The sequence below is a fragment of the Arvicanthis niloticus genome, chromosome 19 (assembly GCF_011762505.2).
Source record: "Arvicanthis niloticus isolate mArvNil1 chromosome 19, mArvNil1.pat.X, whole genome shotgun sequence".
NCBI classification, from domain to species: domain Eukaryota; kingdom Metazoa; phylum Chordata; class Mammalia; order Rodentia; family Muridae; genus Arvicanthis; species Arvicanthis niloticus.
This window is the reverse complement of record NC_047676.1, coordinates 42,507,734-42,531,036: the sequence shown is the minus strand read 5'-3', so window position 1 is coordinate 42,531,036 and position 23,303 is coordinate 42,507,734. Positions and strand designations below refer to the sequence as shown.

At 44.5% G+C, this 23,303-nt stretch overlaps 1 long non-coding RNA gene across 3 annotated transcripts; it reads left to right on the top strand.

Moving 5' to 3' along the window:
* Positions 1-728: 728 nt before the first annotated feature.
* Positions 729-23,061, top strand: LOC143435089 (uncharacterized). Of its 3 annotated transcripts, none has more exons than XR_013105075.1 (7): positions 729-855; positions 9,764-9,964; positions 11,460-11,490; positions 13,051-13,162; positions 14,727-14,878; positions 17,492-17,901; positions 21,782-23,061. It is a non-coding gene; the product is annotated as an uncharacterized LOC143435089 (long non-coding RNA). The 3 variants fall into 3 exon arrangements; XR_013105074.1 differs by having other exon boundaries at positions 17,492-18,890; XR_013105073.1 differs by lacking the exon at positions 21,782-23,061 and having other exon boundaries at positions 17,492-19,624.
* Positions 23,062-23,303: the final 242 nt, after the last annotated feature.

The window sequence follows — 23,303 nt, the reverse complement described above, 5'->3', positions numbered from 1 at the left end:
TGAGCTTTTGAAACCTCAAAGCCCACCTCCAGTGGTACCCTTCTTCCCAACAAGGCCACACCCTTTAATCCTCCTCAATCCCTAATGACTAGGGATTCAAATATAAGAGCCTATGGGGCTATTCTTATTCACATCACCCAGGGTTGGAGGCTGGGCCCCACAGCTGAGGGGTATACTTGAGAAGAGAGGTATTTCAGTGTCCTTTGCAGGAAAGCCCAAAGTGTATTTCTTAGGTCTGCAAACTAACAGATCACCACAAAGGCAGCACCTCAAGGGAGATAAGTCTTGTTCTCCTTACAGCATGTGGATGAGGGACACAGTCCAGAGATGTATGACCCTTCCAGCATCTGACCTGATGATCTCAGAACGAGGTCATGGATAGATGATAGAAACCCGGTTCTCCTCTAGCCTGTCTTCACCAGATGCCGAAAGGGACTGTTTAAAAAAGTCTCTGAGCTTATGGCTGCTAGCTCTGAGTGGCTCTCCCAGTAAATACCTTGCAGGAGATCTGAGCATAGTGGGCTCAGCTCAGTCCCAGAGGCAGAATTGCAGGGACCGAAACTAACTCCTGGAATAACAACCCGACCCCGCCCTACCACTGTGGCTATAGACTTGGGCTGTGGTCTTCCCGAGTCTGCTGTTTCACTGTTATCAGAGTTTATCTCTTGAAATTTTTATTACATACATCTAGTAGGCGGGGATGGGTGGAGCAGAGCACACACGTGCTGCAGAACCAGTCCAAGGCCAGATTGCAAGAGTTAGTTCCCCGCGCCAACAACACGTGATTTAGGGATCAACTTCTATCCACAGGCTCAAAGATCATTTATCTGCACAGCCACCTAGACCGCTCCGCAGGTCAGTTTTGTTTGTTTTTTAATTATTTTAACGTATACTGAATTTGCATGCTAAGTACTGCTGGGGGTGGCGGCTCACACCGTAATCCTTGTACTCGGGGAGGGGAGGCATATTGGTAAGAGGAATTCTGCGTAGTGGAGGCCAGCCTGATCTACATAACACATTCCAGGTCTGTTGAGGCTTTTAGAAAGAAAATAAATACATAAATAAATAAATAAATAAATCAGCATTATCTTGCAAAGGCTTTAATTTGAGCTTCTGTTACTAATGACTTTGAACCTGTTTTTATGTCACTGCTGTTTTAATGACACATTTTTTAACTCCTTTAACCCTCCTGCTCCAGTTTACACCACCAAAATACCTTTTTTTTTTTTTTTGAGGATCACTTGCTTGAAGATATCTGTATCTATTTCTTTCTCTTTTTCTTTCTTTCTTTCTTTCTTCCTTCCTTTCTTTCCTTTCTTTTTCTTTTCTTTTTTTTTTTTTTTTTTAGACAGGGTTTCTCTGTGTAGCCCTGGCTGTCCTGGAACTCACTCTGTAGACCAGGCTGGCCTCAAACTCAGAAATCCACCTGCCTCTGCCTCCCAAGTGCCGGGATTAAAGGCATGCGCCACCACTGCCAGGCTTATATCCATCCATCTATCTATCTATCTATCTATCTATCTATCTATCTATCTATCTATCTTGCTATATAGAGATCCCTATAGATATCTATCTTTATGTTTCTATCTATATATTAGAGAGAGAGAGAGATTGGAATTCATCATGCTGACCTAATTTCTTGGCTCTGTAAGCAGGGTTTAAGGTTAGAAAGGACTGGAAAAACAGTTTAATAGCAAGGGGTGCTCTTGTGGGGGACAGGCTCGGTTCCCAGAACTCACGTTCAGCTGCTCCAACCGCTGCATGTCACTCCAGCTCTAGGGGATCCCGTGCCTGTGGCAGCCTCAGGCACCTGCTCACAAGCACATATCCACACTTATAAAATAACCATACACATAATTCAAAAGTAAAGTAAATAGGGAAAAAAAAAAGGCAGGGGCAGAAGGTACTGGGAGGGGAACAGGATAAACTGTTGCTCTCCCAGAGCAACCCTGCTGGGGCACTGCTATAGCCTGGCTGAAACTCGTCCGCACGAGCCAGTGTCAGCGTTCCTAGGAAAACTAAGTCTGAAATAGACTGACTTGGTACAATTGAGGTGGGTGGGTGTCAGAGTTAAATACTCCACTTAGCTCTCCTCCTCCAGCCTTCGTAATTTCTCCTAAGTATCAGAAGAAGCCTCTCATGCCCCCTGCAGGAAGGGAGAGGAACTGTTTTTAAGTAGTCAGAGAATGCTGTCCTTAACAAGGTCAGGAAACCCTAGGTGAGAGGACCTAACCTGGGGGTTTTAATCAAAGCTGCTGTGGGAAGGTAGGACCAGTTCCCTAACCATGCCACTCTGGCCAGCCCATGCCTTCCATGTTGGAGATTGGAAAGGAAACCTCAGTCATGCTAGACAGCCCATAGTACAGCTCAGAGAGGCTTAGGGACAAGCGGGAAGTGGTGGTGAATCCTGTATTCCTGGTACTTGGGAGCTGGAGGTGAGAGCAGGCAGAGTCCAGAGCCAGTTTGGGCTTTACAAAGTGTGAAGCCAGTGTGGGCTACATGGGTCCTTCTTAAACACAACAACAAAAGCTTAGAATGGTTGGCTTGGGTGTGTGTGGGCGGTGGTGGTGAGGATTATTGTTCTGACAGCCAATCATATGACTTCCCTTTTTTTTTAAGTCTTAACACTGCAAAAGACCTATTGAAAGACCTAGCTAAGGAAGTCCCTTTTACCCAATACTTTAGGTCTGGCTACCAAAACATCACAGGTATGAATATGTCATAATGAAAGCCACTACTCTGTATGCCGAGTGTGAAACTTTTTTTGGGGGGGGGAGTGGTGGTGGGGGTTCTAGACAGGGTTTCTCTGTGTAGCCCTGGCTGTCCTGGAACTCACTCTGTAGACCAGGCTGGCCTCGAACTCAGAAATCCGCCTGCCTCTGCCTCCCAAGTGCTGGGATTAAAGGTGTGCGCCACCACTGCCCAAGTGTGAAACTTAGTAAAGAAGAAATCACAAGGCAGAGTCGGTGTGATGACTGTGGGTAAAGGGGCTTGCCGCCAAGCCTGATGATCCGAGTTTAGTCCCTGTGACCCACACAGTGGGAGAGAATTGATTCTATCAAGCTGTCCTTTGACCTCCACACATGCACTGTGGCGCATACACACACTCCAAATCAATCAATCAAAAAAAAAAAAAAAAAAAAGTAAAAACAAAATGTTAGCAACAACAATAACGACATGAACCCTACAGGACAGCTTGGGTATAGCTCAGTGGTAAAGCACTTGCCTACTGTGTGCTGGGTTGAATTCCTAGCACTGCGTGAGGGTGAGACACAGCAAGGGTTTTACAGAAGTATCAGACTGGGCATTTAAAGCAATTGCGATCATATGCTGGGAGTTCTAATGTAAAGAACAAGTCTGCCTCCATCTTAGGCTTAAAAGCCATCTTACGGTAAAGACAAACGAGGCTCATTCCAGCTCCTGATTAACTCTCTCTTTCTCAAGGAGTGGGCTATGCCCCACCTTAACTACACAGAGTTCTGCACTGCCCCATCTGGACAGCCCCCACTGCATTCTTATACACACCGGGGCTGTGGTACCTTCCTAAGGGCTACACAAGGATGGGCCCATCCACATCCTCTCATGGAGTGGAAGGGACTCAACAGGCCCCTTTCTTTACCCAGGAGTTATTGATAGTTAATGCTTGCTGGGAAGTAGTGACTTGTCTTCAGTGGGTTGCAAAGTGGCCAAGCTGCTGTAAAGGTCTTTGCCTATGCTACTCCGAGAAACCTTAATGAGACCCATTAGAACAACAAGAAGGAATAAAGTTCATCAGAACAACAAGACGAAATAAAGGTAGAAGTGGGCACTGTTTGGAAAGAGGAAAGGGGATCAACAAGAGTGGAGGGGGATGGGAGAGTGATGGGGGTGAATATGATCGCTGAGCCATCTCTGCACCCGGCCTTTTAGTTATTCTTCTAAGTGGAAAATTTGCCAAGAGAGCATTAGACCCTGAGGTACAGCATGTAGAGGAAATTTAGGAAGCAGACTACTTCCTTGCTGTCTTCACCAGTTTTAACGACTTAGTTCATGGGTGTCTAAGGTGACTGGCTAGCTGAAGGATTCTTCTAAGTGCATGACTTTGAATACCCTGTGCTGTATCCCCTGCAGTACTTATGCTTGGGGATTCCCTAGCTGACCATTCTTGGCCAATGACAGCTTGTTCAAGGGTGGGGAAGTGGGGCCTTAAGGCAGGGTTTCCCTGTGTGGCCTTGGCTGTGCTACCTAGGCTGGCCTCAAACTCAGAGATTCACACACCTCTGCTTCCTGAGTGTTGGGGTTAAAGGACTGCTCCACCCCTGTGGGTAGGGTGGCTGGAAATGCTGAAAGTTCCTCCAGGCGGGAAGTTAGGCACAGAGGCTGTGATGCCCGTCGGTTACAGGCAATGGACACCTGTCGGGTCTCCGGGCTTTCCAGCCAGCGCTTCAACCAAAACCAAGCCCCTCTTCACGGCCCTACACACCCCCAGCAGGCTGCTAAACTTATTGTCTTTGTGGTATTGTAGGTATCAAATCTAGGACCTCAAACTGCTAGACCAAAGCTTTGCCACTGAATTACCTCCCTAGGTAGACTCTTGAGTCCTTCAAAGATGAATTCGATCATCTTTGAAAACAACCTTTTCTCCAAGGAGCTCTAGCTGCTCGGAGTTTTAGTGAGGGAAGTGGTTGAGAAGATGCTTTCCGGCCACTAGGGTTCTCATTGCTCTAAAGCTGCTTTCAAACGGAATGGACCGTCTTATCAGACTGAGGCCTGTGGAAAGTCACTTTAGTGTACTGATGTGAAAAAACAAAACCAAAGAGAAAGCCAACTAAAAAGCTCCAGTTGTAGAAGGGACTATACAGGAAGAGATAAGTGGTGCAGGGAGCCTGTGATCCCTGCTAGGGAAAAGAAAATCAAGTCTGAAACAACCCGAAGACTGAAGAACCTAACAAGGCATGTCCCGATATCGAAGCTAGTCTGAAGGGGCCACCCTGTGGCTGTCTCTGCAACTCTCGGGATCTCCGTTGCTCCAGAATTTGCCATCGGTCCAAAAAAAAAAAAAAAAAAAAAAGATCATGGATGCAAAATTTAAAAAATAAATATTTATTTTTATTTTCAACAACTACATAAAAAAACAGCTAGAGGGAATATACTCTCCAGCTGGCTGAACACCTGGGCCTGGGTGCTGTATTTTGTTGTATGAGCTTTTTTTGACCCACTTTGCAGTTGAAGCTGGCCTTGAACTCCAGATTCTCCTGCTTCTGCTGCCCAGGAACTGGGATTACAGGCAGATACTGTCATGCACAGCAGCTGGGATTCTTTTGTTTGTTTCTTTTTATTTATTTATTTACTTACTTATTTATTTACTTATTACCAAGGCAAGGCCTTTCTGTGTAACCTCGACTGTCCTGGAGCTTGCGCTGTAGACCAGGGTGGACTCGAACTCACAGAGATCTGCCTACCTCTGTCTCCTAAATGCTGGGATTAAAAACGCAAGTGCTACCACTGCTCCACTGCCCAGGTGCAGCTTGGATTCCTAGCAAATCCCCGAAGGTATGGCTTCTTTTCCCCCAGGAGCAACCACGGCCTAAGTCCCCTGCTTAGCTAGGTAGCAGAAGTCTCTCCTGGAACTCAAGAAAAACTGAAATTTGTGCTACAGGGAGCGAGCAAAGTGGACTTCTTCATAATAATGTTAGTAAGGATTAAAAAATATTACTTTGAAAGGGAGGTGGCACAGGCATTTGAAAGGGATCCCTGTTAGTCCTGTGAAATGATGAAGGGATCACCTCAGGTCTCTTCTCCCCTCCACATCTCCTGTCTGTCACTGTGGAGCGGTGGGCTCTGCTCTGGGTCAAAGCCTGGCGTCAAGAGCTGAACCTCCATCTTGCTCGGAGGTATTAACGCATCACCTGCCCTGAAGACTTCCTGACTGCATGGCTTCCCTTTCTGTTCTATCCTCACTAAGCAGGAAGACCAGTTTAGACCAACTGTCCAGACAAGAAACCCATGTCCAGGAAACAGAAACAGGGCATTGCAGGCATTCAGGTCATCAGTCTTAGGCTCGTCCCACCTGAGATTCCACAAAGTCTGGTCTTTCCTTCCCCACTCCCAGAAACAGCCTCAGCCTCAGGCGCCAGAGCCTTTAGGAGGGAGAGTTAGCCTCCGGGGATTCACATTCCACCTTTGTCCCTTGTGGTGTACGTGACTTTGGGCAAGTATCTAACTCTTTGTATGAGTTTAAAGATTTATGTGGCCGGGCAGTGGTGGTGCACGCCTTTAATCCTACCACTTAGGAGGCAGAGGCAGGCGGATTTCTGAGTTTCAGGCCAGCCTGGTCTACAGAGTGAGTTCCAGGACAGCCAGGGCTACACTGAGAAACCCTGTCTTGAAAAAACAAAAAACAACAAAAAGATTTATGTGTATGCTTATGCCTGTGTTTGCCATGTGCATACGGGTGCCCTCAGAGGCCAGGAGAACACATTGGAGCCCCCGAGGTTGCAGATACGTGTTATAAGTACTCATGTGCAACCAACATGGGTTGGGGACGAAATTTTGGAAGACGGGCAAAGACTCCACCTTTGCGGCCCCTCGTGTTCATTTTAGCGCCCTAGTCTCTAACGTGGAAAATAGAGCCATTCCCTACCTGGTAAAATTGCTGTGGGAATTGAGGCAGGCAATATGAAAAATTCTTGGCTCAGTATTTGAGGTTCTGGTATCCAGGGAGTGATCAGCAAGGGAGATCTTTTGTTCCTCTCCTCCACACAAAGAAATCTTCTGACCCAGAAACAATCCAACTGGAGGACTGGGAAAAGTCCAGTTTCGGCCTTTATCATTCCAAGTTCTGCTTTCAAGCTGTGTTTTGTTCTTTTGTTGAAACAAAGAATCTTTTTGTCTCTAGGAAAGACAAACTGATGACTTGGTTTTGTTTTTCTGAAATCCTTGATAGTGGTGTGGGGAGCTTTTGAACCATGAGTCTTGAGAGCAGCCTGAGAGACATAGGAGACCCCATCCGCACCTCCATGCCCACCAACCATAACAAATTCTCAGGGGCCAAACCAGCCACATTCTGGTTCCATAACCCAGACACCAGTCCTGGCAGACACCTCAAGCTTCTTCGTCTGATTTCCCTGTGGAGAATCAGCTTCTTGGGACCTGTTCTCCTTGTCCCCTATGGCCCACATTCTTCCTCCACAGTGCCTAACATCAGGAAGGGAAGCCTCACCTCGCACACAGGTGGCCAGGTGGCGGCCTCTCACTCCGGGAGTTCTCCCTTCCCTCCCGGCCAACACAGGAGAGGTGGAGGCAGGAGGATCAGGAGTCATCTGAGAGAATCTGTGTTACATGAGACCTTATCTTAAAAACAAAACACCCTCCCCCCTAAACCCAGAGCAATACTAAAGAGATGGCTCAGTGGTTAAAAGTCACCGAGGTCCTTGTAGAGACTCAACTTTGGTTTCCAGAACTCACTTTGGGAGCTTACTGCCTGTGCCCCAGCGCTACAGGATCCAGGACTCTCTTCTGGCATCCTAAGGTACCAGAATGCGCGATCGCGCACACGCACACAAATGTGATGGTGCCCCATGGCTAAGCAGTCATGGCTACTTTGGAAGCTGGAACTAAAGGTCAAGGCCACTCTGGACAATGCAGTAAAACCTGTTCCTCAAAAATAAGACAGAATAAAATAAAAAATGACTTTAGCAGTTCATTTTAGTTGACTTGCAACTTTTATGCCCCAAAGGAACATTTAAGACATTGTTTCTTTCTAACAGCGAGGCAGTTACATTCACTAAGGGAGCACAGTGGGGGCAGCAGACTTCAGGCTCCTGGCTCCTACAGTCAAGAGCAAACTCTCACTTAGAGCATTGACTCTTCCAGGACTACAGAGCCCTTGTCGCCTTTACACGTTAGAGCTGCAGAGCTGAACACTGCCTTAAAAAGAAAGGGCAAGAAAAGAGGAATTAAGTTGGGTTTTGTTCATTGTTGGGTTTATCTAGGAACTCCTGAGCCTAAAGTCTAGCTCAGTGTTTCTCTCCTGGGAACACCACTGTACCATCGATTTTGGTATCCATTGGTGCCAGACTTGATTGCCAACAGTTTTTGCTCTACTTAATTGTCCAGGTTTATCACACTTGCCATCAGCTGGTTAATTGGAAAATAGTCCACCTGTGTAATGACCTTGCCAGTAGTTTTTAAATAAATTTAAGTTTATTATTGTTTATGATGATGATGATGAGAGAGGGAGGGGGTTAGACAGGGAAAGGAATTTGTGCACATAATTTGTGGCACTAGTTCTCTCCTTCCCACATATGTGGGTTCTGGGGATGGGACTCAGGGCCTTTGGCCTGCTTGGCAGTGCCTTTATCCACTAAGCCCTGTGTCCAGCCACCTTCCAGGGGTTTAACAATTTGCATTTCACACAACTGTTTATGGCCGAATGTGGTGGCACAAGCCTCTAATTTCAGCACTTGGGGATGGAGGTGTTGGACCCTAAGATCCAAACTGGGGACAGGCTCCCACAGAGGCACTCATGGACAGCGGACTCGATGCAATAACAAGAGGTTTATTGATGATACCAGTGTACTGGGGTTCCCTAGCATGCAGGCAAGAGGAACCCCGAGCCAAAGCTAAGAGCAGTTTTTATACCATTTTCACAGAGTTCATGAGGGCAATTATACAATTACCTCTTAAACAATAACCACAAAGGCTGATTTCTTTTCTTTTTTTTCTTTCTTTTTCTTTTTTTTTTTCTTTTTTTTTTTTTTTTTTGGTTTTTCGAGACAGGGTTTCTCTGTGTAGCTCTGGCTGTCCTGGAACTCATTCTGTAGACCAGGCTGGCCTGGAACTCAGAGCCTCTGCCTCCCAAGTGCTGGGATCAAAGGTGTGCGCCACCACTGCCTGGCCACAAAGGCTGATTTCAAACAGTTTCCAGGTAACTCAGATTTGCACATTATCTTTATGACAATGAGTGTTAGCTAAGTGGCTTCTGTTTACCCAGGTTTATTACATTAAGGGCCCAGCGTCCTGATTACCTCTTATCTTGGGCCCCTCTCCTAGAAAGTGTGTATGGAATGTGCTCCTCCCAGGATGTGTCCTGAGGCAGTTAATTTGTAAGTTTAAACCTGAGATTCTTACAGAGGCAGGAGGACGGTAAATCCAAAGCTATACTTAGCTATATGCAAAGTTTGAGGGTGCTGAGCTCAGAAGACCAACAATGAAAAAGACATAGGGCCTAGGGCAAGGTCATTAAAGAATGAGCTTTTATAAAAAGATCAAGCCTGGCCCACTCATCTGGCTTCATGTCTGACCATTAGGTCATGGTCACTCCCTTTCTCATGTTCTCCCATGTGACGACACTGTGATGCAGCAAAGGGGCTCTCACCAGAAGCCTGTGGGATCCAGGATCTTGCATGTGGTACCTCTTCCACAAAGCTACTGCCTAGCCTTTTTTTTTTTTTTTTTTTTTTTTTTTTTTTTTTTTTTTAGTTAGTCAGAGTTTTTGTAGTTTAGTCAGAGTTTTTGTAGTCTCAAAATCACCATGTAGCCTAAGATGTTGTGGTGGTTTGAGTATGTTTGATGTTTGGCTCAGGGAGTGGCACTATTAGGAGGTGTGACCTTCTTGAGGTGGGTGTGGCTTGTTGGAGGAAGTATGTCACTGTACAGGTGGGGCTTTGAGGGTCTTCCCCCGCCCCAGACAAGGTTTCTTTGTGTATACCTGGCTGTCCTGGAACTCACTCTGTAGACCAGGCTGGCCTCAAACTCAGAAATCTGCCTGCTTCTGTTTCCCCAGTGCTGAGATTAAAGGCGTGTGCCACCACTGCCCAGCGGCTTTGTGGGTCTTATGCTCAGACTCCCTCCAGTGCACCAAACAGTCTGCTTCTGGCTCCCTTTGGATTAAGATGTAGTAGAACTCTCGGTATTTCCGACGGATGTCTGTCTGCACACTGCCATGCTCCCTGTCTTGAAGATAATGGACTGAACTTCTAAAACTGTAAGCCAGCCCCAGTTGAATGTTTACTTTTATATGAGTTGCCTTGGTCATGGTGTGTTTTCACAGTAATAAAACCCTAACTAAGACAGATGTTAAGATGGTCTTCATCTCACAGTCCTTCTGCCTTGGCCTTCCTTGGGATGGGATTTCAGGCCTGTACCAGCACATGGTCCGTTTTTATATAAGATCATTTTCAACACACCGAAGCTCTTGACCAAGTCCACCCAGGTGGCCAGCTATATGTGGCTATGATCCTTGCTCATGTATGTCAACTGAAAAAGAAATCATTGGGAATTCCGAAGGCTTTTATTTAACAAATGGTTAATTAAAAGAGATATTTTTTCTTTTTTTCCTCCCCCTTCTTCAGTACTGTGGATTGAACCTAGGGATTTGTACATGTCACCCACCCAGCTCCACCACTCAGATAAACATAACCATTTTATTGTTTATACGCAGGTATGTTTTCCTATGCGTGGTGATGTATATTCGGGCCAAGCGGTGACTATGAGATATCTTCCTCAACCACCCTCCACCTTAGTTGTTTTTTAAAGAGTTATTTATTTTATATGTGAGTACACTGCTGCTGTCTTCAGACACATCAGAAGACGACATCAGATCCCATTACAGATGGTTGTGAGCCACCATGTGTTTGCTGGGATTTGAACTCATGACCTCTGGAAGAGAGCAGTCAGCGTTCTTAACCACTGAGCCATTTCTCTAGCCCCCCACCTTAATTTTTTTAAGAAACAGTTTCTCCCTATACCTGGAGATCCTCTGCTTTCCTGGCCCTGAGATTACAGATGCCTGTCACTCTGCTCAGATATTTTAAAAACTAAGATGATTTTATTTTGTGTGTGTGTGTGTGAATGTACACCTGTGAGTGAAGGTATCCAAAGAGTTCAGAGGGGGGCATCAGATCTGGGGCTGGAGTAGCAGGTGATTGTGAGCTGTGCAGTGCCGGCACTAGGAGCCACATTGATTCTTTGCAAACACAGTGTGTGCTCTTAAGCCCATGCCTAATTTTTATTGCTTTTGTTTTTATATGCACATCAGAGAATGGATCAGGTCTTCAAGCTTACATGGCAAGGACTCACTAACTGATTCTTTTTCAAAGCGTCCCCATTTTTAATTTGTTTTTTATTCTGAATAATATCTTGATAAGTTGCCCAAAATGGCTTTGAGTGCCTGCTCTAATTCAGGCTGGCCTTGAACTTTTTTTTTTTTTTTTTTTTTTTTTTTTCGGTTTTTCGAGACAGGTTTTTCTGTGTAGCCCTGGCTGTCCTGGAACTCACTCTGTAGACCAGGCTGGCCTCAAACTCAGAAATCAGCCAGCCTCTGCCTCCCAAGTGCTGGGATTAAAGGCATGTGCCACCATCACCCGGCTGGCCTTGAACTTTTGACCTTCCTGCCTTAGCCTTCAAGTAGCTCTGGTTATAGGTGTGTGTCACCAGGCCCAGTTTTCTAATAGAAAATTTCTGCCCTCATTTTATTTTAGGTGCATGTGTAGTTGACACGCTGAGGGAATGGTGAGTTATCCAAACATAATCAATACTATTTAGCTTTTCGCTTTTCTCTAAGTTCCTATTTCTAGTTCTTTTATGCGCTAGGAATATACGTCTTCTGATTTCAATGGAAGTTTTTCTTTCTTTAGGGAAAAAAAGGTTCTGTATCATTTGCTTGAAAGTCATTATTAAAATGAAATTCAAACTCATTCAAATGGTAATTTCATCACTGAAATTTATGGTTGTAATCGAGAATTTCACATTATGTGATCTAAGGATAATCAAAATGAATAGAGCCATGGATAGATCAAAGTGAGTTTTCAAAACACGTAACAGAAACTAAATGAGATAATTTAATACTGTGTAATATAATATTCAATATTCATGGAGTACTTCCTTCAGTTTCTTTAGACATAGTTATTATTCTCTGTAAAGGACAAACCTGAATAAAGAACTCATCGTGGATGTTATTGCAAACCAATTTTAACACCTGGAGATTCTTACTATATGTACATTTTCAAAGACCCTCATTCATCTGCTCATTCTATAATCAGTTGTAAAGTGCCTATTAGGTACCTAGTTCAGCACTAAAGAACAAAAGCAAGTCAAAACAAAGAGGGAAATAAAATGGCTGGCTTCTTACTCTTTGGGTGGCAAAGCATTCACTTAAGAGACATAGAAAAGAAATGGGGCAGTTTGGTGTGGTGATGCATACCTTTAATCATCACACTAGGAGGATGGAAACTGGGATCAAGACCAGCCTTAGCTATATAGCAAACCCTGTTTCAAAAAGAGAGCTAGAGGGAGAGGAAGGGAGAGAGAGAGAGAGAGAGAGACAGAGACAGAGACAGAGACAGACAGAGAGGAAGGAGGAGGAAGAGGAAGGAGAAGAAGAAGAAGAAGCATCATTTGAAGTCAGTAGACAGTGGGATCTCTGCTGTGGTTGAGGTAAATCTAGGGTATAATCTGTAAGCTGGAGAGATGAGATGGGATGTGGTAATAAGGCAAGGCTGGGTAAGATATGAGAAATCCTCCTGGGCAGAAAAATGTAAAACACGGTGAGAAGTCATCAAAAAGAGACAGCAAGGGCACTTCAAACAGAGTGGGCCAGAGAAAATGATGCAAGGAAGAGCCTTTTACGGTAGCAGAATTGTTAATAGTTGTTATATATATTTTATATATATTAATAATTGCTAATTGCTAGTAATTGTTATATATTGTGTAATATATTATCATATATAATATATTAATATATGTATATTATATGTGTATTATTGCATGTATATGCATTAATGTGTGTATATATGTATTATATGCTTATATACATATATGTATGCATACATATGTGTCATATATGAACTATAATAATATATTAAATATAATATATTTTGTGCAATATAGTAATAACTGTTAATAACTGTCAGTAGCTTGGATGAGAAGGTGGAGAGTAAGAAACCATGTCACTGTGAAATCGAATTGCTATCATCACAGAAATAGTCTAATGGTCACTGTCATGAATAGTTGCCCTCCCCCAATAACTTATGTCCACTCTTGACATCAACATATGACTTTATTTGAATATAGACCTCTTAAAGATATAATCAGGAATCTCAAGTGAAACCACACTAAGCTGAGTAAGTTCTCTGGATGCTGCCATGTTCTCACCTTGATGATGATGGACTGAACCTCTGAACCTGTAAGTCAACCCCAATTAAATATTGTTTTTAGAAGAGTTGCCTTGGCCATGGTGCCTGTTCACAGCAAAAACCCTAACTAAGACAGAGGTTGGTACCAGGAGTGGGGTATTCTACGATAGGCCTAACCATACTTTTGTTTGGAAGAATGTGGATTTGGGGACTTTGGATTTGGAAAGCAGTGGACTGCTTTAAGTGGAGTTTGATGGGCCATCCTAGTAGGAATATGGAAGAGTTTGTTACTGAGGGTGATTTGAACTGTGGAAGTCTGGCTCTAGAGGTTTCAGAGGAGAAGAAGCTTAATATGTGACCAAGAGACTGTTCTTGTGAAATTTTGATGAAGACTGTGGCTGCTTTTTGTTCTTGACTGAAGAGTCTCCCTGAGGCTAAGGTAAAGAGATGTATATTAATTGTATTAACAAAGGAAGTCTCAAAAAAGCCCAACAGAGACTTTGCTCTCTGGTTAAGTTTCGAAAAGAAAAATATAAAATATATGGTTTGAGTATTAAAGGGACACCAGGACGTGTAACGGAGCTGAATCCTGAGTTCAAAGGTATTAAACTGAATTAAGGGAGTGATGACCTTGGGGCAAGATCCCACTCAGTTAAGTTTAGGTTCAGCCTAAAGACCTGATTTTGATCCCCAGAACCCACATGGTGGAAGAAAATAGATTTGTCGCGCCCCCGCTAGATCAGCAAGGAAGACCAGATCCTTCTCAACAGCCTTTATTGGAAGTGTTCTTTTAGATTTCTGGGAGAGACTGCCTCGAATTCCCAGAACGGGCTGCTTATATACCCCCAGCCCTGGGTGTGGCAAAGCACGTGGAGGTGTCCGATTGGCCAATTTGCAATGGCTCATTAGCATACTCATTAGCATACCCCCGCCCGGGAGGGGGTGATTGGTCAGGTTCATGGTACCCTAGTGGTACCTCATTCGCATGCCCCGTTCGGGAGGGGCTGGAGCCAAATTGAACTGGGCATGCACAGGCCTCTGGTAGTTCCTACCAGAGCCTAGGCAGGCGCCATCTTGGATTGCCGCCTCAGTGCGGCTGTCACGGGCAAATGTGTGTCCTTGGCCCACAGAGTTGAAGCAGCACAGCGTTGTTTTAGTCAGCTGCGTCAACTCTGCGGTGCTGTTTTATTCAGCCGCATAAGGTTGGCGGCCTACATAGATTCCCACAAGTGATTAATTGACCAATAGATTGATCTCTGGGTTTCACACCTGTGCCAGATAAAAAGTAAATACATACATAAATGAAAGAAAAAGCACCTAAGCCCAGCCACCCAACTCCCCACCACAGCTTCCTCTCCAAGATGGCTTCTACCCTGAGACTGTGAGCAAGCAAGTCCCTCTTTCACTGTGCTGGTTAGTTTCTGTCTACTTGACACATCTGAAGAGAGGAAACCTCAAATGAGAAATTGTCTCCTTCAGATTGGAGTGTGGGCATGACTGTGGGAACATTTTCTTGATTAATGATTGATGTGGGAGAGCCATGAGAGAAAGCCAGTTAGCAACACTCCTTCATGGGCTCTGCCTCAGTATCTGCTTCTGGGTTCCTGCCTCCAGGTTTGACTGCCAGCACCTACACAGTGATTCACGACCATCCATCCGTAATCCCAGCTCCTTCCCATCCACTGCTCTCTTCGGACCTCGACGGGAACCAAACACACATGTGCTGCGCAGACATCCACACAGCAAAACAGCCACACATAAAATGAGTAAGTAATTTAAAAATTTAAAGAGCCGGGCAGTGGTGGCACACGCCTTTAATCCCAGCACTTGGGAGGCAGAGGCAGGCGGATTTCTGAGTTCGAGGCCAGCCTGGTCTACAGAGTGAGTCCAAGACAGCCAGGACAACACAGAGAAACCCTGTCTCAAAAAAAAAAATTAAAGAAAGGTTTATAGATATATAAAATATAGGGTTCGATTTCACTTTTCTGTAGTTGAATCAATACTATACAACAACCCTTTCTCATCAAACTAAATGATGCATTTACCACACACTGTTTAGCTTTATAGTGTGTGGCTGAGTAGATGCTCTCTCTCTCACCTCCCTCCCTCCCTCTCTCTTATTTTTATCTTCATTTATTTTACTTAAGTTCTTCCTATGTTGCCTAAACTGATCTCAATCTCAGGCATGCAAGTAATTCTCCTGCCTCAGTCTCCCAAGTAGCTGTGGCCACAAGGAATTCCGGCTGTTCCCAGCTTTCAGTGTTTTCCTTTATGCTTCCTATTCATTCTCCCATACAAATTTTAGGGTATCATTAAAGGAGAAGAAAAGCTATGTTAGTATTATATTAAGTTTTAAAATTATTTTTAGGGTGTCTTAGGGTTTTACTTCTGTGAACAGACACCATGTCCAGGGCAACTCTTATAAAAACAATATTTAATTACAAGTTCATAGGTTCAGTCCATTATCATCAAGGTAGGAACATGGCAGCTTCCAGGCAGCCATGGGGCAGAAGGAGCTGAGAGTTCGATATATTCATCTGAAGGCAGACAGGAAAAACTGCTTCTAGGCAGCTAGGAGGAGGGTCTCAAAGCCCACACCCACAGTGACACACCTACTCCACTCCAGTAATAGGGCCACACCTCCTATCAGAACCACTCCCTGAGCCAAGCATATACAAACCATCACATTCCACTCCTTGACCCCATAGGCATGTTCAAACACAGGAGTCTATGGGGGTCATACCTAGCCATAACGTAATAAAAGAATACATTTAGTCCAACTTCCAAAGTCCCTATATACTATAGCAGTCTCAACAATGTTAAAAGTCCGAAGCTCAAAGTTTCTTCTGGGATTCATCCAATCATTGAACTGTAACCCCCAAAGCAAGACAGGAAGCCAGCTGGGCAAACTCCAAACTCTGCATCTCCATGGCTGATGTCAAAGTGGTCTTCAGATCTCCAACTCCTTTTTCATCTTTGTTAACAGCAACAAACTTCCTTCTCCTGGGCAGGTTCCACTCCCCGTTAGCAGCTTTCCTTGGCAGGTGTCCCATGGCTCTGGCATCTCGAACATCTTGGGGTCTCCAAGGCAACTTCAACTTCGCAGTTTCTTGTTCCAGTGTCTGGGATCTTCTAGATTCACCCAGAGGGCTTGGATCACTCTCTAACTCTGCCCTCTGTAGCACCCTAGGCTCTGACTGACTTCACCCTACTTCTGACTGCTGTTCTTGGTGATCATTCCACAATACTGGCATCTCCAATATACGAGGGTCTTCTGCTGCAACTAGGTTTCACCAATAGCCTCTCATAGGCTCTCTTCATGGCACCAAACCTCAGCTTCTTTGCACCTTCCCTTCAGTCTTGGGCCGTCAACAGCAACTGAGGCTGCACCTTCACCAATGGCCTTCCCTGGCCCCCTCACAGTGGGCTCAGCTGTTCTCCATGACGCCTTCATGCCTTCAAAACCAGTACCACCTGGGTGACTCTTACACATTCCCAAGTGCAGCTGCATCTCGAGGTACAACCTTGGTTATCTCTGGAACACAGCTTCTTTGTGCTCTCAGAAAACACTTCCCAAAGGATTTTGCCTCAGTGATGCTGGTCTCTTTTTAATCAGTGCTAATTTCCCACCTCCAGCAAACCAGCATCAATTGTTCCTGTAGTTCATTCTGTTCTTGACTCTAAAGCCAGAGCCACATGGTGAACCTGCTGAGTTCTGCTGCTTGCTGAGGCTGGAGCATGGCCCCTTGTTCTATTACATCATCACCAGCTTTCTGCTTTGCAACTCCTTCACTGCCTAAGCTTGGCTGACCTGGAACTTGCTCTGCAGATTGACCTTGAACTCAGAGATCTGCATGGCTCTGAATGCTGGAATCAAAGGTATATACCACCACACCTGAACTTAAACTTAAACTTTTCTTCACCTAGAACTTGTTCTGTCCCAAGCTGGCTTTGAACTCAGAGATCTACTTGCCTTTGTCTCTGGGTATTAAAGGCTGGTACACAACTTTAATTCCAGCATTTAAGAGGCAGGGCAGATGAATCTTTGTGAGTTTAAGGACAGCCTGGTCTATATAGAGTTCCAGGCCAGCTATGGTAGAAAAGAAAAGAAGAGAAAAGAGAAGAGAAGAGAAGAGAAGAGAAGAGAAAAGAAACAAGCAAAACTAACCAATGTTATTATATGTGTGGTTCTGAAAAGATATGCAGATTGATGGGCATGCGTGATGTTGTGGCATTTGTTGTAAATACATGCATATATACACAAGGAGAAGGAAAAAGTCTAACATATGCATATATTTGTGTTGGTCGCTTTCAGAGAAGAGAAATCTGTGATTTGAATAGAGGCAATGTGGGTATTTCTAAGACGTTCTGCTTTGCAGGTGTGGGAGAAAGTTCCAGACCCAGGAGGAAGTGGGACGCACAGATGGCTGCGCAGAAACCCAGGGCTTGGAAAATCTGGGTTCGCAAAGGGAGAACTGTTAATGCTGGTTCACACACTGTGGGCCAGGAGCAGCAGCTGCAGGATGGGAGCGCTCCAGCGATACTCAAGGGATCCGTTAACCAACCGGAAGCCATCAAAGATCCTAACAGGAAGCTAGAGAACAAAAGAGACACGGCTTGCCGGGTCACAGTCCCAACATTAAACATAGCTAAGATTTGAGAGGAGACACAAAGGCTTAACAATAGACACAAACATTTGTATGGGATCAGGACACATGCAGAAAAGTCTTTAGTGACTCAAACCGATCTGTTACTGTTGATGCTGTTACGGAAAAACTCAGGCCTAGAGGTTTGTGCTGTTTTGTTGCTGTTGTTGTTGGGTTTTTTTTTTTGTTTTTTTTTTTTTTTTTTGGATAAAAAAAAAAACAATTGACTTAGTTATTTCAAAGAGACAAGCAGACATATTATTAACTGAAGACTGGGGAATTTATGAAGGAAAAAAAACTGGCCAGGCAGTGGTGGAATATGCCTTTAAACCCAGCACTCAGGAGGCAGAGACAGGTGGATCTCTGTGAGTTTGAGGCCAGCCTGGTCTACAGAGTGAGATCCAGGTCAGCCAGGGTTGTACAGAGAAACCTTACCTAAAAGAGAGAGAGAGAGAGAGAGAGAGAGAGAGAGAGAGAGAGATAGAGAGATTGAGAGGAAGAAGAAGAAGAAGAAGAAGAAGAAGAAGAAGAAGAAGAAGAAGAAGAAGAAGAAGAAGAAGAAGAAGAAGAAGAGGAGGAAGAAGGAAGAAGGAAGAAGGAAGAAGGAGACGGAGAAGGAGAAGGAGAAGGAGAAGGAGAAGGAGAAGGAGAAGAAGAAGAAGAAGAAGGAAGAAGAGGAGGAGGAGGAGGAGGAGGAGGAGGAGGAGGAGGAGGAGGAGGAGGAGGAGAAAAGACAGGAGGAAAGGAAGACAGAGAAAACCTAGGTTAGTACACAGCTTATTTGGTAGACACTTGCCTAGCATTTTTGAGGCCCTGGGTTTGAGCCCCAGCACCACATTAATAAAGAAGCTGGCATCGTAGAACATGTTTGCAATTCCAGCAGCTGGAAGGTGTGCAGACTAAAGTCAGAAGTTCTAGGTCATCCTCAGCCTTGGCTACCTGAGACTCGGCCTCAAAAAACAAAAGCAAACAAACAAAAAAACAACCAACCAACCAATCAACCAAAGCCCCCAAAATAAATCTAGAAACTCTTTCACAGTGTTTGATGGATTGCAGTGCGTATTTACAAGTCATGTAAATAAACGTCTTTAAACAGACACATAAGAAAACAGAGAAGCAAAGGAAAATCAAGGTAATAATACATATACTCACTCTAAGGCCTCAGACTGGGGCTAGAGCAGGTTATGCATAGTAACCTGTAAGGCTGGGGGCTGGTGCTGTCTTTAGAATGTTTCCGAAACATATGGCAACTTCTTCGTAAAGCTGGAGGACAGCCACATGAGGCGCCACTGTACCTTTTTCTGCTTTTATGTGTGTGTGTGTGTGTGTTGGACAGGATCTTATATAACCCAGGCTGGCTTCCAACTTAACTGTACAGCTGAAGTTACCCTTGAATTCCTAATCTCTTTCTCCCAAGTACTACTTCTGCTTCTTCCTTCCAAGTACCAATACTACAGATGTATACCACCACATCTGGCACATGTGTGTGTGTGTGTGTGTACCACAAAAAGCACTGGGAAAATTTTAATACAACCATCATTTGTTATGTAATCATAACTCATAAAGAAAAGAAAATAAATACCCCTTTCCCACTCCCAAGAGAATCCCCCAACTACTTTACCCTTATTGAGATAATTACAATAAGATCAGTTACAGTTTTAAGAAAATTAAAATTTAACCTCCAATAACAATGAAAAAAAATAGCCAGGCGGTGGTGGTGCATGCTTTTAATCCCAGCACTTGGGAGGCAGAGGCAGGCGGATTTCTGAGTTCCAGGCCAGCCTGGTCTACAGAGTGAGTTCCAGGACAGCTAGGGCTATACAAAAAAACAAAAAAAAAACAAACAAACAATGAAAAAAATAAAGTTTCTCAAGACATCAAGAAAGCAAGAGTTAACTACCATCTTAAGATAAAGAGAGATACAATAATAGTTGTAGTTACAAATGCCAACACATGGCTGGGAACTTTAAAAGCAGACTAGCCAGGATCGGTTTCATCATGATAAGGAATGCAGGTCTGTCAGGATGGGACCTTCACCCCAGCCTGATTAATGTTGTTGCTTCAGATAGCTGCGTGGTCAGGATTATCCATCTTTAATCCTGAGATCTATGGCAATATACAATGGCCAGCTCACTGTTCTGTAAACTTAAAATGTCACTCTGAACATCGAAAACTCCCAGCATTCCCGCTGCTGAGTGCGAACACGTGGCCCTTCAGACACAACTGCAATTGTAACTGAGGCTAGGTCAAAGATATCTGAGGCTTGTGTTCTTGTTGGGATTTAGATATTAAGTTTACTATAACTTTTCAAACCCCAAAGTAGGCTAGGCTTGGAGGAGGCTGAGGTGGGGGGGCAGTTCTCTGTTTTAGACTGAGATATCCCTGTGTAGCGCACAGCCTCGCCGATAAGGAGAAAGCCACACTCAGGATTCTTCTGACAGCATTTATTGAATAGCTCTTCAAGATGGAGAAAAGGGGAAGGATGCCGAGCTCAGAAAGCCCGCTGCTTAAATAGAGCTTTGGGAGACGTGCAGATCCCTCATTGGCTCAAATCTTTCATCCAATTGTCATACTCGGTTTTCGCGCCATGAGCAGGCGCATTCTCAAGTAAAGCTTCCGTGAAGAACCAGGAAGCAGAAGCCTGCGCCATCTTTTAATGGCAAATTCGGCTCCTCACATCTCCCCCTTCCTTATTAAACTGCAACAACAATCGAGGGCTGTTAGGTTGCCGATCTAGCCCACCGTTCTACCGATAGACGTTCAAGGCAGTTAAACAGTACAAGACCCTCCACACCTTTTATCCTGTGCAATGGGAACCTGAGCCCCGGGAAGTGTGGAGGACCACCACTAGGATACCTGGTGCAATGGGAACACGAGCCCTCAGGATATCCTGTTAAGTGATGGTGTCTCATTGTTTAAGCAGATTCAACCAGGCTTGAGGGAATGTTCCCTGCTCCACGGCAAGCAATGCTTGCGTGATCACCACCTTATCCTTTTGATGTTGTTGTTTGAATTTGCAGAGCAACCAGAGGGTAAACAGCACTCCCCCAAAGATCATGCAGCCAAATAACCCTACCCCCACCCATTCCTTAAAGTAAGAAAAGACCAAAGAGATCCACGAGGAGAATCCCTGGGTCAGGGAGAAATCCAAGCGAGTCAAGCTGAACATGGGTGTTGAGATATTAGAAGAGGGATGAGGGAAAGGGTAAATTGAAAGCATCTGAAGTCTGTCTTAACTGCATCCAGCTGGAAGTTCAGGGCATCAGTGAACATGCAGGTGATAAGATTCATTCTCCAAAGCTGTGTATTCTGCAATATACAAATCTCAAAACAAGTTTTAGTATCAAGATAATTATTTTGATTCTCTGGAATCTAGTGTTCTGGAGGCCTACCTCTGTCATGTCTGATCCATATAATTCTGGAAGACATAACCACTACCTTAATGACCTCATCAGAAAACTCATAGAAAAACCTTTTTTTCCAAATTAGCCTTTCCTTAAGCCAGTAATCAGAAAAACCTTTACATTGAGTTTTTATCCAGAAAAATATAACTATATACCTCAGAGTCACACCCATTTTGAAAGTTAAATCAATTAACATTATCATTCTGCTTAGCTCTCTGTCTAGAGCAGCCTTCTATTTATTCCTTGTGTCTTTAAAGCCTTTTTCATCTGTTTTTACTCACTTATTTCTTGCCCCATTTTCGTTACTATACAATCACCTTTGTTTCACTTCTGAATTCAGCCAGCTCCTTCAGTTGACTAGTTCTCCAGCGCAGGAGTGAGGATGACCGCTTCCAATTCCTGTGGTGTCCTTCACTGTATCCCGCTTACTGGAGCTCTAACATTGAGACTCTGTCAGTTGACTGGTTCTCCAGCGCAGGGTGTCTTCCACTGTATCCCGCTTACTGGAGTTCAAACATTGAGGCTCTGTCCAAATTAGCCTTTCCTTCTTAGTTTTCTTCTCTATCCTAGTTTTCTTTTCTATTTTATTAGCGCTCTCTCCCTTTTCTGCTTCTGATAGGCTATCTTGTTGTTAAGCCAAACAAGATCCACCATACCTTGCAGAAAAGCGTCTAGACTCTCCGCTCCGCCAGTTCTGAATCCTCTGCAAGCCAACAGGGTCCTTCGTGACTGGTCAAAACTCCGAGATGCTTCATCCCGGGTTTCGGCACCAAATGTAGCGCACAGCCTCGCCGATAAGGAGAACGCCACACTCAGGATTCTTCTGACAGCATTTATTGAATAGCTCTTCAAGATGGAGAAAAGGGGAAGGACGCCAAGCTCAGAAAGCCCGCTGCTTAAATAGAGCTTTGGGAGACGTGCAGATCCCTCATTGGCTCAAATCTTTCATCCAATTGTCATACTCGGTTTTCGTGCCATGCGCAGGCACATTCTCAAGTAAAGCTTCCGTGAAGAACCAGGAAGCAGAAGCCTGCGCCATCTTTTAATGGCAAATGCGGCTCCTCACATCCCTGCAGCATTCTTGAAGGAGCTGATGGGACACATGGGTAATCCCAGCATCAGTGAAGGAGACTTATGTTGTTGAACTACATAGATAACATGCATGCCAGCCAGAAGTCACAGTAGTGAGCTCTCATGAGATGCCAAGGCCTGTCTACTTAGTTGGGGGAAAAGACTGGCCATTCTTTGGTCATAAAAACTGTTAAGGCTTTGGGGCCATTCATAAACAATATGGTGCCTTCAAGAAGAAGATGCTGAAGTGTTAGCAGGTGTTAAGGTCAGAGTCTTCCCTGGCACCTCAAGCTGCACTCAGCCACCCACACTCAAGAGACCAACTAAAGAGACGAGAAACAGGAAAAGCCAGAGAACGAAGTTTGTTTCGTTGTAGCCACATCATCAGAAGAACAAATAAGAGTCCAGTGAACCCCAAGAAGTTTAGGAAACTCCATCTTCTGGAGGTTCAGTTTCAATAGAAGACAAGTTACACTAAACAATTCTAGTCAAGGTGTGGTCTCACCGTGATGGACCCCACATTGTCTCAGCTCCAGGCTCTCTGATAAGTGTTCAGACCTGTGGGAAATCTGTTTCTGAGACCAGTTTCATTTCGGATTAGCACTAGGCTCCAGCCTTTTACCCTCTCCTAGCGTGAGATTCCTAGGGGAATCCCAATTTCGTATGCTCTATGCTTCAACTGTCTGGCAGCCAAAGGGAAAGGCACAAGTGTCTTTCTTCAGGCCAATTACAGAAGGTTCTGCTCCATGGGCATGCAAATAGAAGGCTTCTCATTCCTTTCTGGTTGTTTGTTTATTTAACAAATTAACTAATTAATTAATAAACTTGTGAGACAGTCTCTCTCTTTTTTTTTTTTAATAGTTTTTTTTTTGCTTTTTGAGACAGGGTTTCTCTGTGTAGCCCTGGCTACTCTGGAACTCTGTAGATCAGGCTGGCCTTGAACTCATAGAGATCCACCTGCCTGTGCCTCCCAAGTATACCACCGTGCTCGGCTATGGTTGGTTATTGTTCTTTGGTAGTTCCTTTGTCTCGTTTCCGGTATGCAGTGCAGGGAATGGTGCCAGCATTCT